The sequence below is a fragment of the Rhea americana genome, unplaced genomic scaffold (genome assembly GCF_003343005.1).
Source record: "Rhea americana isolate MKP2758 unplaced genomic scaffold, rheAme1 scaffold_14, whole genome shotgun sequence".
NCBI classification, from domain to species: Eukaryota; Metazoa; Chordata; class Aves; order Rheiformes; family Rheidae; genus Rhea; species Rhea americana.
Window position 1 is genome coordinate 296,089 of NW_028185483.1, and position 9,961 is coordinate 306,049.

Consider the following 9,961-nt stretch of genomic DNA (forward strand, 5'->3'; position numbering starts at 1 on the left):
GCCCGCCGACATCAGCCGGCGAGCGGCGGCGGCCCGGCCAGCCGCGAGGCCGTCGGGCCGGGAGGAGCTCCGCGGCGGCAGCGCGAGGTTAGCGGTGCCCGGCGGGCGCGCTGACCGTCCTCGGCCCTCGCGGCAGCGGGCAGCGGCGCGCCAAGCTCCGCCGCCGCCCCGCGAACGGCGCTTCGCCCGTGCCGTGCTCCGTGGGACGGTCGAGAGCCGTCAGGGCCTCCGCTGTTTGTCTGCAAAACGAGGTTAATGCTGCTTCCCTCCCTCGCTCCGGCGTTCGGGATAAGTCCGTTAAGTACATAGATATTTAAGTGACGGTTGTTACAGAAACAGCCTGCGAGTGAAATACCGTTGCAGTATTTAACTCGTGGGGAGGGGAGGGAGCGTGGGGCCGGAAGCATTAGGACCCGTTCCTGCAACGGGATTTGTTGCAACACACAAGTCAGCTTATCAGGATCCCATTTTTAGTTCACGCTCCTTTGAAGAGTCTAATTTAGAAACTAATCCTAATTAGATATTCTCAGTGCAGCGTGGTCAGCTTACTGCTGTTGCAGCACTGTGCATTAGAAACGTCTTCCACCTCGTCTGCTTGAGCCCCGTCGGGTTGGAGAGATGTAGAAAGACGCGCCTGGGTTCCGCGGGACTGAAAAGATGAGTGTTCTTCGTGTCACATGCCAGAAACCCTTAACTTTGTGTGCTAAGGGCATACCTCCAACCACAGGTTCAAAGTAAGGTGTTTCAGCTGAGGAGAAACTTTGAACCCTGGCCCTTGAGAGCGGGCATAGATGAGGAGCTGGAGGCAAGCGTGGCACGGCATCACAGCTCTGTGAGTGCCCTGAGCAAACAGAATAGGAGGCACCTTCGTCGCTGCACTGGAGTGGGCTGCTTCCAGCAGTCAGTCAGGAATCACCATCACCAGGAAAAGCAGCATCTTTTCCTTACCCTAGTAATTCCCCTAGGCATTACTTGAGTCCTGTTTATTTTAACAGGTTATTAAACAAAGTATTTCGGTCAAGCTATATACTTACAGGGAATCATTTTCAAGTTCTTTTCCTGTCACCCTTTATTGTTTGCAGCTTTTTTTAATTGCATTACATTGAAAACTAGAGAAAACACTGACAGTCAAAATAGGATTGTGCATCTTTAAACCAGTTCAGTCAAAATTTTTCTATTGTGCTAGTTTTCCAGAAGTGGCAATCATATATATATATATATATATATATATATATATAAATATATAAATACAAGTCGTTCCAGACAACACTACTGTAATGTAACAAAAAGTCAGGGACGTGACCTCTAAAACAGTGAATATTCCTACTGACACAATGACTCTTCTGCTAAGAAACAACACAAAAGAAAGCGGTTGAAAAATACACCAGGGCAAAGTTGGTAGAGAAGCAGTTTGTTTTGGTTTTAAGGCCTGCTCTTTCTAACGAGTATCTATAGCATAAGTGTTTTACTAACAGGATGAATAGAGTTGTGCATGTGTGCCTACGTGCACACAACAGATTATTACAGAATGCATTACAATGTCTGTGGCCTCCTTTCCAGCTTTATTCCCTTGTATCCAGTTGTATCTCTTGGAGCACGGTGAGAACAAATCTTCTGTATATAAGGCAGGTCCTTCTTACACATCCATTTCACCATGTAACACACCGCATTTCACGCTAACATCTGCCCAAAGCAGCTTTTCTTTGTTGAGATGTGGCACTGTCCTTTACTGTATTCTGCTTTAAACTCTACCTGGGGCCCCATGTGGTTTCACAAGGCAAATGTCTGCCTGTGTGAAACTGTGGAAGACAGTGAGCCTTCCTGAGTAGCATCCATGCATATGCAGGCAGGTTTGGGCCTTGCCATTTTCTTTAACTGCACAGCTGCATTGCCCGCATTGCGCAACTTAGATATCTAGTTTTCTAGATGCTACTGAAGCTCCTTCTTATCTCGCTTTTCTTTCAATAAAGTATCTTTCTGATATTCCAAAGGATGAATTGGTAGAACTAGGCTTTTTTTATTGCAAAGATTTTGCTTTGAAAAAATCCTTTAAAAAGCTGTTTTTGTGACATTCCTCTTGCCTCTAGCATGTCCTAATATTATCAGAACTTTTCTTTTTATCCCCACAATATGCTGGGTCTTGTCACACCATAGTTAAATTTAGAATTTTTGTTTAATAAAAGCATTTCAACCTGTGTTGATAAGCAGCGACATATTGAAAGTATCAGCAGTATTTTTTGAAAAAATTATAATAAAGTCCTTCAATGTCAAAAGAAAGAATTTGAGACTTTCTGAAAAACTAAGCATTGTTTGCTTAGCTTTGGTTACTGCTTAGGGAATTAGGACTCATCTTTTCAAGTAACTATGTTTCCTTATGCATTTAATCACTTGGCAGCAGTTACCCATAGTGAATTATATCACAGCATTGATGGAACTCTATATTGCTGGGGGGGGGGGAAATCAATATTTTGCAGCTGGAGCCCACCTCTAATTCTTCATTTCCTAAGCCTGACTAATTACTCACCACTTACAGTTGACGCTGATATTCATTGATTCTTGTAGAGATCTGGAAAGGCTTTTTTTTGCTAATGAGTAAAAGGTGTCACTCTTACTGTCTATAATGCTAAAGGATGAGGGAAGAAAAAAAATGCTTTCTCATTACCACTGAATATATGGACAGGTTTTTCTAAAAGCATTGTAAAGTGTAGGAATAAAGTATAACAAGTAGAAAAACAGTAATTTGCATATGGTGTTGGGAACTCTTTAATTGGAAGGTAAAGTAACATATAAATAATATGGAATTCCAAATCAAGCAGCAAGTTTCTGAGAAGTACCAGTCCTTTCACAAAGGCACAAGTAGTTGGCCTTGGCCAGGAGGTCTTTCCTAGAGAATCCTGGGAAATTTAGGGGTTTTTTGATTATGTCTTCATCCTTATTGTTTTCTAGTTATTTTTATTAAATTCATCTTCTGTTGACAGCTTCAGTGTGATTTTAAGTTTCAAGTGTCTTAAAAATTGACACGTGGAAGAGCACCAAGTTGTTCTGTTTTAGAGTGACTGGAAAGATACACATGGAACAGGTGTATCTCACTACTGTAACTATATGTGCTGATCCCCAAGTCTCTTACAGGAACTGAGCAGCAGAATATAGCTCTGGGCATTCCGGGTCCAGGATCCTGCTGTTTAGTGTGTGCTAGCACACTGTACGTTGTCTGCAGTGAGCCTCACAGAAGGCTGAAGAAAGCCTAGTATAGATAACATGCTACTGAAATTGAATCCCCACTGCCAAAAAAGGTATCTAAGCTTCTTATACAACTTTTTGAGAGCATTAGTGTGTGGTTTCAAAGTCTACCTAAAGTGATCAAAGACCTTACATCCAACAACTCTACCATCTCCACTAGGTTAAAGATAGAGATTATGCAACTGTGCTGTCAGCCAGACCAAGGAACTCATTTGACTGAAAACATCTCATGAAAGAAAAGGGAGTGAGGGAAGAAGTTTTTGGTTGGATAATCTATTAGCTGCATGAACACTAAAGCCGAAACAGAACAGGATAGAAGGGCAAAGTTTGGCTGGGTCAAGGAACAGGACCTATTGGTGTCAGCCTACATTACATGTAGTTGTAGAGTTTGGCACTTTAAATGAAATTTGTGGCAGCTAGTACATATTATTATACTTGCATAAGATAGCTACTACGAGATATTAAACAGAAAAATTTATCTCATTCTTGCATCTTCTGCTGTAGTTATGCACCTCCTTCTGCACTGAAAGAGCGTCTACATCAGATTAGGGTTCACAATTCAAAGCCACCCAGTGAGATGCCAAAGACTGAGTTATCACAAGGTTCCTGAGCTGATCTAACATTTCATCAAAGATGACCATGCTACTCTTCACCTCTTCCCTGCCACCACCACCTTGCCACTGCCATCTGCTTATGGTTATATGGTCTTGATTCTTCCTTTTGCTCACTCTGCTACTCATTTAGTCCTTCTGTGAGCCAGTTCAGTTTGTTAATCTGGCAGAAACCTTTATGAGTTAGTTTGCTGTCAGTAAAGCAACTGAATATGATCCCTTGCTAAGCAGATATGCACCAGAATCCGCACAGGAGAGGTGGATGGAGACATTTCTCCACCTTTTGATACCTGAAGTACACTACTTTCTGGATTAAATATGGCCACGTGTAGCAGATTCCGAGTTGCCTGAACTCCTCCAAGCACAGCTGAGCTACAGAGCCTACGACCTGCTGCTGGGCCTGTAACACAGTATATCCTATCCCTTAGCTTCCCATAACCATTGATTCCCATCACACTCTTGATACTGGTTTCAGGGTACACAGAGTTTACTGACTTCTACTGTGGTTGTGTCTCCTTTTGAAATCACTGCATTGTGTCATTATCAGCCCCTTTCAAAAATGGAGTGTGGGACAAACTATCTTTTAAAAATAGAGTAAGAGTGGAGAGACAAGATCTGGGTATGCACTTCTGCTCTGAAGAACATTTATGCAATTTATATTAAATAGTTATTAGATAAAATATTGGACTAATTCCTGGCACAGGATTGGAACTTGGCTCTCTCTTGTTCCCAAAGAAGCTCCCAGTCATCGTCCCATGGACTCTTACTGCTGCTGTTGTCTACCAGGAAGCTAGAGGTAAAATTCTCCCTTGATTCGTTTTCATTTTAAGAAACAGATTCCATAAGAAACTGAATGCCAAGTAACAGACTAGCTAGAACCTCTTCCAACACAACTACAGCTCTTCTTATCACACTCATAGACATAACTTAAGCCAGAGAATCAAGAATTCCTTCTTCTAAGAATACTAATTATAGATTGGTGATTTATACTTGGTGAGGAAAGAGAAGCCAAATTTTAAATTATAAAGAGCTTATTTTTATATAATGCTGAAGTGTCTCTTAATTAAAAACACTTCATTTTCAGATTGAATTTCTCATCACTGTTCTGCCTAAATTAGTTTTCCAGTGTTGGTTTGAACATGAGACATTCCAAACTGAGTGTTGCTGCTACTGAAGGCAGTGGAAGTTTGGTATTGTTTTTAGGGGAGCACAGGTACTGAATGGCTGAGTTTGCTTCTTAAAGAGAATCCATCCCAAACAGAAGCCTGATACCGCTAGCCACTTCAGAGAATGAAGTAAGGCTTTTATAAAGCCTTTCAGGCATTGCAGAAGTCACTTTAAAACTAGGCCTATTTAATCTACTTCAGTAAATAGAGTTTCTATTTACTTGAGTAAATAAAGTTTTGCAGATTGTATCTCTATATACATTAGACATTTCTAATACGCCACAAATTAAAAGAAAAACAAAGAACATGTCACTCTGAACCCTGCTATTGAGCCACAACAGGAAGGACAAAAGAACTGATCTAAATTCTACTAGGATAACACCCTCTGATTTCAATAGGTTTGGGATCTTGCTCCAAAGAACAACTGAAACATGAAGAAGGCACAAACATTTCACATCATGTCAATTATCTAATACTTATCTAGTGTGAGCTTAATTACAACCTTTTCTTCACTGAAGCTCTAGTGAGACTTCTCTCATCTGCTTGGTTGCCTAATCTTGGAATTTAAATAAATGTAATATCTTTGGGACTTCTTCCCATCTGTGACATTTATAGACACTGCCCAATAAATTCAGAATTATTAGGTGAATGGAGACAGGCAAGTAGGCAGATAGACATGCAGACAGTGATCATGTGAGCCTTATTTACCCAGGAAAACACTAAACTATAATATTCAGTGTCATTTTAAGGCATATTCTATCCACTTGTAATGTGATATTCTCTTAGCAGTTATAGAGCTTCAGAACTGTTGTATAACTAAGTAATACAAGAATTAAACAAGCAGTCTAATTCAATAAAAGAAAAAAAAATCCTCCCTTTCCTTAAAAGAGAAAGGTTAAAGGGTATAAAAGGGAAGCAGGGATTAGTAATGCCAAGTAACATTAGCCAGTTGCTGCTTATTAGAGGACAGGCTGCTATCATACTGAAACAGGGTGCTACAGGAATGCTAAGGAGGTACAGCTGGGAAGAAAAGGGGTTGTCAGAGCAGAACAGAAAGGTTGAAGGAAATCATACCTTGCCAAAACGTCGAGCTGTGAGATATGCTTCCCGTAGACAATTATAAAAATGTTGTGGAGCTCACTCTTTCTTTGGTGTCTGGGTAGAAAACTGTAAGCTTTAGGGTTTCTTTTTTGCTAGTGGATCTGAAAAACATGTCCAGCAGCCTTTTGAGCCTTTTAGTGGCCTGGGTAATTTATAAGGCGTATTTTGTGTCCCAGCCCTGCCTTTTCAGAGTGCATTATTAACTAGCTATTGTTGCTAATAATGCTGGTAGCTTTTGCTAGCTTCATTTAACACTGAAGAAAGCAGGGCTCAGTTAGGGAGGCTTTGAGTCTCATGTAGTAGTAGTGTTCTTTTTTTAAATGAAACAGTAATTTGTTGAAGTCTCAAAGTAAATCTGCATTTTTTAACAGTAGCCTTTGAAGGTATGTTTAAACCAGTCCCAGGTAGCTGCAGAGCTCAGTGCGGCTGCAAAGCCCACCCAAGAAGCTCAGCGAGCGCTCAGGCACTTAGCCCGCTCTGCTGGTACTACCCGGGGAGCATTTCTCCAGCTGGCTAGGGCCAAGCTGGTTTGGGGCAGCACCTCTCTGCTGCAGTCCTTGCAGCTGGTGTCATCCTGAGCAGTGGTGCCCAAGAGATTTTCTGAACTCCACAGTGTTGCTTTGTATCTTCTCCAAATGGCATAGCTACTGGAAAGATGACTATTTCCTTCTGCAGAAAAACTTTATACCTTTAACTTGCTTTTGGCCTATGATGCTCTCTGAGTTTCTCTAGCGTGCATTACGTAACTCAGGTTAAAAAGAGCAATCAAAGCAGCATGTGTTTTGACTGAACTTAACAGCTTGGATTTAAACATGAGGCTTACCTACTTCAGCTTGCTAACCAAAATTAATAGGTACATTTTGTCTTCTCTACAGTTTCAACCTGGATTAATCCAAGGTAATCACACTTCTCTTCTTGCAGTACGGAAGGCAAATTTCAGTTTCAGTAGAACTTTGTTCTTTAATCTTTACTTTTTTTTTTTTTTTTTTTAAAGTGAATGGTATATAACGAGTTAGCTATGTGGCATTTAAACAACTTTACAAAAACTTAAAATGGAATAACTTTAAAAACTAAGCCATCAGTTTGTCCTTACCTCCAAATCCAGGAATTTATAAGCCACAAGCAAAAAAATTCAAACCTTCCGTTGCCTCTACTTCTAGAAGCAAGATGGGGCTGAATGCCAGCAGAATTTGAGGTGTTTTAGCCTAGTCAGAGAGGATGAGCATTCTACTATTCAAGGCACTTCAGAAAGCACACCAAGGAAGGGAGAGTTTTTAAAATGACAGGTTTTATATTTCACTTGAACCTAATAGCCAATGAATCAACTTTTGCTGTTGACTCTGACTACCAAGACAGCTTCTCCTCTTCTGAAACTTTAAAATGTAGTCAACATGCACTTTGTCAACATCTAAAAATCTTTCACTCATTTAAAACTTGATCACTAGAGCCTGAAATCACATCCCTCAGAAATACAGACTAGTACTCAAGACCAGAGATGTGGCACTCCATATCGTGTTATGAGGCCATTACAAGTAACCATGCCTCAAATCTTGAAATGGGGTATCCTGTCCGTACACTGAGTGGATGTGAATGTCAGTTACAGTAACCAAGTTTCTATAAACAAACTTTCTCCAGACATATGGTAGACTTAAATTACAAAAGAATATATAGAGTGGCTATAAATGTAATACTCAAAAACTAAGCTGTGCCTATCTAGACACAGTCATTACTGGTAAAGTGACTACACTTCTAGCTTAGGATGTCACTGCAAGTTAATTGTATAGGATCAGCCCACGACAATAAAATCAGAACAATAGGAGGAGACTTAATATGAGGACAAGCGTATTGCTCATTCAGAAAACTATGCAGCTGTTTGCATCCTGTAACTGGGTGAACCTGAGATGAAGTTTTAGTTCCAATTATGTAACTGAATTTTGTTGTTGTTGGCATCAGTAGTTTTCATGATACCAAAATATATGTGATTTTACGATACTGGAATATGTATCACAAGTAATGTTCAAATGTTCAAAGTTTATTCTAACTTGTTGTAATTCCTGTCACATACTTCCTCTGAAAGAGGTTTACCAAAGTGGGTATTGACATACCACAAGCTGGAGAAGCAAAGGCATAGCATAGCATTCAGTTCTCAGCCTCTTGTCAGCCCCAGCTCGGAATGAAAATGGAGAGCGGAAGCTGCACATTCTTGAATGTGAAGTCATTCATGGCTTGCTCAACCTAGATCCAAATATCCTTGTTTGCAGAATGCTGTTCTCATCTTGACACAGTTATCAACATAATCTGAGATGGCAATCATTCCTCAGCCCACCAGCATTTTCTAATTTTAAAGCTTGTCTATTTAAATCCATGTAATAGATCTGTTAATTCATTTGTTAGTATTAATGCGTTAGTATCTGCTGGTAGAGCTGCTAACACTGTGGGGCAGTCTCAAAGGAGACGCAGGCATGGAGAGATGGCAGGTTGTATTTATTTGCCCAGCATACTCTCCAGCAGCCAGATTAGTGCCATGTGAGAACACCGTCCAGATTTGTCCAAAGAAGTCTTCCCCGCTCCCCTTCAGTTCTAGTTTACAGACTGTGGTGAAACCACTTATTAAAAGGGAAGGTAGGGAATGTTCTTAAATGAGTCATGTTTGTTCTATGGCTGTCAGACTACATCCCTAACTGGTTCAGTAGCTCTATTCAACCGGCGAGGTCATGCCCATGCAGCGCACGACACAGGGAGTCTTTGTACAGATGGTTACAGGCAACACGCTTCCTATCGGCGCCTCCATTAAAGATGAGGCGTGAAAGGATCGATATGTACTTTTCCACAGTGGTGTGGCATCTGATTCTTGCAAGAGTATCAGACATACCTAAAACACATCAGAAACTCAGAGTCTTTTTTCCTTTTAAGACAAAGGTACAATTATATACAATGCTTTTTAAAAAACAAAGGTTTAAAGAGTTTGTTGAGGACAGATGAGGCAAGGTAATCAAAGTCGCCTGGAAAATAGCTAAAATGAGAGAATGCAAGCATGTAGGAGGCAGCCCTGGAAGCACCAGCAGAATGCAGAGCCCTTGATGCCTTAGTCGAAGTTTGCCACCACTGTGGCTCGACTGAACTGTTCTGATTTGTTTCTTCCATAGAGAAAGTGGGGCACATAAAAGAGAAATAACATTACTTGAGAAGTAATAGCCCAGACAAGAGGGAGAACATCATTTAATTCAGTACCATGAAACACAAAACCAGTTGTTGTGTTATACCAGTAGCATGAATATAGCAGAGAGGGAGAATGACACAGTGCCAAAGACATCGAGAAAAATGCCTTAAGATTGAGAATGCTTGAGGAATACAAAGCCTGGGCTAAAGTGATTGATGAACAAAAAAAGATCTGAAAGGCTGTTAAAAATCAATCTACTGATTGCAATAGAATGGGTAATACAAGGACAGGAAACGTAGTTTAATCCTGTACAGACAAATTGTGACTCAATTTGTTTTGAATTTGAAGTTGTTAGTCTGTTGGCATGCTTCATGAAATAAATTCATTAAAAAAGAAGTGGTGACGATATGGCAGTTTCGCCAGCTGTTACAGAGACTCCTGTTTGCAGCAGCTGAACCATTTTTGAAATTCCCCTGGTCATGCACCAGGGGGTGGTCACAGCTCAGCTGCTAACCTGACCCTGATGGCTCATTTCTCCTGGGCCACTGCAGTTATCAAGCAGCTGAACTGCAGTTCAGCTAAAACCTGTGGAGGTGGATTTTGTTGTTGCTGCTGTATTTCTTTTATTTTCGAGTGAGGCAGTTTTAAAAGCAAGACCAGAATTTGAGGGTTTTTTTTTGTTT